The sequence below is a fragment of the Cynocephalus volans genome, chromosome 1, assembly GCF_027409185.1.
Source record: "Cynocephalus volans isolate mCynVol1 chromosome 1, mCynVol1.pri, whole genome shotgun sequence".
Taxonomy (NCBI): Eukaryota; Metazoa; Chordata; class Mammalia; order Dermoptera; family Cynocephalidae; genus Cynocephalus; species Cynocephalus volans.
This window is the reverse complement of record NC_084460.1, coordinates 46,357,602-46,363,601: the sequence shown is the minus strand read 5'-3', so window position 1 is coordinate 46,363,601 and position 6,000 is coordinate 46,357,602.

The following is a 6,000-nucleotide window of genomic DNA, read 5'->3' as shown; positions in this document are numbered from 1 at the left end:
ACCACTGATCTGACACAAGCCTTATATTGTCTCAGTGGGCAAAAAAGCACATCCTATCTTTAAGGAATAGCTTTTTTTTTTTGGTAGCTGGTCGGCATGGGGATCCGAACTTGTGATCTTGGTGTTACAAGGCCGTGCTCTAACCAACTGAGCTAACAGGACAGCCCGTATGGTTTTAAAGTCTCTATCCATGTCAGACTTCAATGATGGTTTAAGTAAAAGTGGACCGTTTATTGAAATCAAAATATGATACTTAGGCTGTCGAATTTTAGAGGGTCCAATGACATGGAAATAATGTATTCATAAAAATTATGTTAAATGAATCTATATTTGAAAAATATAATCTAGACATCATAACGCTATAAAAACTTGAATATGAGCAACTGTAGCATCAACTAAATAACAGCAGTTAAACTGGAAAGAGATCAATCAAAATTACTTTTAAAGAGAGAAAACACCAGGCATGTGTCTTGCTGTGGTTATGAGTGTTCAGGGCCCCACTGCTGTGAAAGCCAAGTCACACCTGCAGGTGACCCTGGATCCTGAGAGAACCCAAATGCCCCAAGGGATCACACCCTGATCCTTCTCAGCCACACCCACCCCAAGCCCCATACGGTATGCTAAGTAGGGATTGTATTTTAAGCCAATCAGCCTTCACTTAAAGCCCTATATATATGTGTGTGTGTGCTGCCTAATAAACGAGCTCTCTCCGGTGGATCGCCAACTGGTGTTGACTCTTCCTTTCACTCCCAAAGAGACTCTCCTCCTTCCTGGGGGACCTGATAGCCCAGGGAATCCCTTAATACTTCTGGGTCTCTGTGGGTTGCATGCAAAACAGCAAGAACAGAAAGGCCACGTGGGAAAGGCTGGTACTTAAACTGGACATTGGCCAGTATTTGTCTGATATGACTTCCTTTCTTAGCTGGCTGAGATCTCTCTTGGTCCACACAGCTGCCATCACCTTTCTTAAGCTCTTTTCTTATGGAAGAGAATCTCATTTGGATGGGAAAAAGCGATTCTCTCCAATTCTTTGTCCATGTCTTCAGGCAACTTGCAGAGGTTGCACGTCTGATATGTGTAGTTCATGTTTCTATACACTTTGGGAAGTTTCTCGTCAATTTCTAGGCTGCACATTTCCTCCTCAATTGATTTTCTAATAAGTCGCATTACATGCTCTTCATGTAATTCAGGCAGCATTTGAAGTTTCCGTGGAAGCTTCTGAATCTCACTTTCAAGCTGGGAATTTGCAGACTGCAAAGATGCTTGCTCAGTTTGGAGACTTTTTTTTTTTTAAGGAATAAGGTTTACTGAATACAAAGAATTGACAACATATTTCTATAGGGCAATCAAATGAGTCATCACATTTGTATGTGACATTCTTCCAGATGAATGCGGAGATACTGCTATTGGTGGCAGAGAAAGAGAAAGTAACAGAAAGACAACAGGACAGACATTTTTCTTAGACTTGCTCATTTTTCAGGACTGATATATAATGCCTTTTTTTCTCTGAGGGGATTTGGCACATGTTCTCTGTTGTGTGTCAGGTCAGTTGCTTTGAGGTTTCTCTTCCAGGGAGTGGAGCTTGGTGGTAAGTAGTCTGCTGGGCTGCTCTACCTCCTCAAGAACTTTCTTAACCACTGTGGGTTTTGCGTGCTCCATTGCTTGCCTGGTTATGGAGGCCTGGAGACTTTTCATTTATCCTGTGAGCTCTTCTTTTGTGTGATCTTCACACAGTGGATATTTCTTTGTTTTCTCCCTCGTGCCCTTGAAAGGATACATGTAAGTTAGCATCAAAAATGAGACTCTTCAGACCAACTTCTGACTATGGACTGGGTGATCCCCATTCCTGGTTTCCCTTTTTCCAAGTTGCCTCCTTCACGTGATCTTCTTTAAAGAGACCAGGTAAACATTTGGTCTTCAGTGTGGTTTCAGCCAGAGACTTCACCTGGCTCCCTGTTTCATTCAGGATCCATTTCATTTGTGCATTGGAGCATTCCAACACATCTTTTCTGTCCCTTGGTTCTTGTGCCCTTTGCTTCCATCCCTCGCCTTCCTGGAAGAGCAGTTCCAGACGTTCCTGGAAATGAGGGTTTCCATTGAGCCCATCTGTTATTTTTCTCCTGCAGCTGCTATGCAGTGTTCCACAGTGTTTGCAAGATGGGTTTTGCATCCATCGCTCAGGATTGGAGGGATTCCAATGTGTCTCCCAGTGCTCGGGTCTGTCCCCAGAGGCGAGCCACCCTAAGCCCATGAAAGGAAAGTGTAGGGGGCTTGCTTTTCTGTCCTTTTTCATAAATGTCTGCCGTGTCCTCAAGTGACAACCTATTCAGGATTTTATTAAGTGCTGCCCAGCACAGAGTCTATAACTTCAGAAGAGCGGCCTCCAGCACAGGGGATGTCGGTCTCCACAGGCTGTGCCTCCAGTGCAATCTTCTCCCTGGCTTTTCCACAGACTTCAACTGGGTGGCAAACCTTCCGGCTAGCTCTCTTCCCCTTCTTAAACAAGTCAGCTCTTTACAGTAAAAATCACCGTAGTCGTACAGACCAGGATCCCCTGGGAAAGCCCAAGGAGACCTGAGACTGGTCTCAACCTTTTTTCGCCAGTGGTGGAGCTCTCGGGCCAGCTGCGAAGGCAATTTGGTGGTCATCAGTGGGCCTTCCATGGCTCTGAGGACACTGCTGCTCTGCCTTTAACAGCCAGTGTCCTGCGGGCCACAAGTGACTGCCCGGAAGCCTGTGGAGTGTTCCATATCTAATGCAAAAACATGCCGGCCACTAGGACAGACCATCAGCTGGGCCGAGGGTGGGGAGGTGAGGCCAGCCAGGTTCTAGAACACAGAGCTGTGTAACATGACTCCACTCACTGCACAGGTAGGAAATGACATTACCTGTTTGGTGCATATGGGGAAGTGGGAAGGGCCAATTGCAGCCTGGAGCTCAGGCATCTCCAGGCCCCACCTGGTCCTATAGCAAACCTAGAGGGACAAAGCAGGGCCTTTGTCACACCCCTTCTCTACACACAAGTGTGTCAGAGCACAGCGGGGAGGCTCCTGCCCCTGGGTGAGGCTCGTTCTCCTGATTTTAAGGCTCCTTCTGCCACAGAGCAGCCTGGGCCTTTTTACAAAGGTGCCAGGAACCACCGTTCTCTGGAGCTCCCTCTCTACCTGTGTCTAGTCAATGCTGGGCAGGGGCATGGGACTAAAGGGTCTCCCCCAAAATACTAAGAGACCTGGATTTCAACCATAAGAACTCAGGAGAAATCAATCACAATTGGCGAGATCTTACAAACTCATGGATTTTCTGTGGAGCCAGGTTGCCCGTTTGATTCAAGTATTACTGCATGGGGTCAACTCTTCTCTGGGGGTGGCTCAGTGATCCAGGCTCCTTCCCAAGTGTGTCCCTGCCAATCTCAGCCCACAGCCCCCTGTGTTACCCAGGATGGTCTCCAGCCCACCGAGTCATCTGCAGCAGGTGCCTCTGCAGAGGGAGCAGGTCCTTCTCTTGGTAACTGTGCCACCTCTCACCCTGCCAACTCCCCCCGCTCTCTCCAGAATGGTAAGACTGGGGCCTCCTCGTCAATCACCCAGGACTCTGCAGGGAGCAGCCACTTGAGGGGTTTAAGTGGGGGAGTGAGATGATCTGACTGATGCCTGAGAAAGAGCTGGGAGACAAGTTGGGGGAAAGAATGGTTGAAAATGGAAGCGGGGGAAAGAGTTTGGAGATCTTGGTGTTGGCTGTCTAGGTCTGAGTCGATGGTGGCACAGACTAAGGAATTTGAATTCCTAGCAGCTGAATTCAGGATTAAGGGAGGTAAATGTTGCACACAGGTAGCTTCCAACAAAACTACTGTGATCGTTCAGTTAATGGATAACATTTCCTGACTGTGTGATGACTGGTATCATGCAAACTGTCCGTCCCATCTTCTCTAGCCGGCTCTCCAGAAAAGACCACTGTGGCCTTTGGATGCATTTCTCCCCAGCATTCAGTCCCGCACTGTCTGCCCCCAAGTCCCTGAGAGGCAGTGTGGTACAGCTCACAGAAGAGGGGACCAGGTAGGAGGTTGGGGGTGGGAGAGGCATCAGGCCAGGCCTGCATCCCTGACTCTACTGAGTGTCAGTTTCCCCATCTGTAAACTTACTGGGTAGGTGGCAAGATCATAGTTCTAGGATTTTGTAAATCTGTTGGGTGGATTTTTCACCTGAATAGGTTATACATTCATATGCTTCAAAATTCAAAAAGTGCAAAAGAGTAGACTATAGAAAAAGTTTTTATTTCCCCATTACCTACTTTGCTATCCAGTTCTCCTCCCTGAAGCCAATTGCTTAGTTGTCTTGTGTATTCCTCCAGAGCAATTTTTTGCATACGTAAGAAAGCACGTAAAAAACCTTAAAAATAATAGACACCGTAACACCAGTTTGTACCTTGCTTTTTTGCTCACCTGCATGGGACAGAGGGCATCTATATCAGTTTATAAAATGTTTCTTCCTCCTCTTTGTTGGCTGCAGAATATTCTTCAGTATGGATGTATCCTAATTTCTTTGACCAGTCTTCTGTTGATGAACAAGCAACTTGGCAATATTTGCTAAAATTAACCATGCATATTTGACTTTGATCTAGCTATTCCATTCCTTAGAATTGATCCAGAAGATATTCTCACTGGTATAAAAAGTTGACTATATACCAGTTTATAATTTGCAGGCACATTTATTATGCAATTAAATACATGGGGAATTTTTAAACATTTCAAGGCAACAGAAAAAGACTTTATGAGAGATGGGAAACAGGATAGCACAATATTTAAGAAAGAAGCATCTAAAATGATCCAGATTTGAATACCAGATTTAAGACTCCTAGATAAACTACTTTCCCGCTCTGAGCCTCAGTTTGTTCATCTATAGAATGGACACAATCATCATCCCCACATCATAGGGTCACAGTGGAGGTTAAATATTAAGCATTCAATAAATAGTAGCTGCTGTTATACTTTCTGCTATTATGATCATCGTTATTTTTACCCTACTTTTGTCTTTGTTTTGGATAAAGTATATCTGGTGAGTTCTCTGAGATGGCATGAAGTCAAAATCCTGAAATGAAGAAATCACTATTCCTCAACTTCCTAAGGTGTCAGAAATCCTCATCTTTTCCTCTAAAAAACAGTGTGTGTAACGTGTCACATGTTAACAGGCCTGGGGGTTTTGAGCTGCGATGTCTACCTCCGTGGTTCCTAAGAGGTCAAATGACCTCCAGATTTCATTTAAGTTTTCTATTATTCTCTTCTGAAAGGGACAATGGAGCTCTTGTTTGAACAGCTTTGGTGAACCCAAAGGAAAAATTGGTCATTATAGGGAGCACAAAAGATTCGCTTTCCATACATTAGTTTGTCAATGGCTTTCTTAATGCAAAGTTGAGTGGGGGGGTATAGACAGTGGGGAGAAAAAAGATTATTTTGTGTCCACGGCTAGATGTCAATATTTGACAGGAATAAATGGGATTTCATATCATATCTTCACAAAGATGAAGACTGTGCAAGTAAGAAATCCTACTAAGTTTTCCATTGTTCCTTTCCACTGGCCTTTAACCATTGCGGTGCTGTGTTATTTATTAGGTCAACAGAACAATAATTTATTAGGGAGAAAGACAAAGAGTTCATTTTTTAAAAATTTAGCTACTTCTATTTTCTCAAAATAAAACATACACAATAAAATAAAAAACCATGTGGATTAAAGCCGGAAAGCCCAATAAAAAGCCCCACTGCTGTAGGAATGGTTTTCTAACAGGTACAAGTATACAGTTTATGGTTTTATCAACTTTTATATCAAAAAGAACTACACATAAAAATCTGTAGTTTTATATTTCTATTTTGATTTTTTAAAAAAGAAGAAGAAATTGCTGACAGATACCTTGACTTTCTACTGGAGAATAATTGTTCAATTTCATTCACTCTGAATGGTGGCTGAAATTCTATATATTGTATAACGGGAGGGGGAATTTTAGATTGGA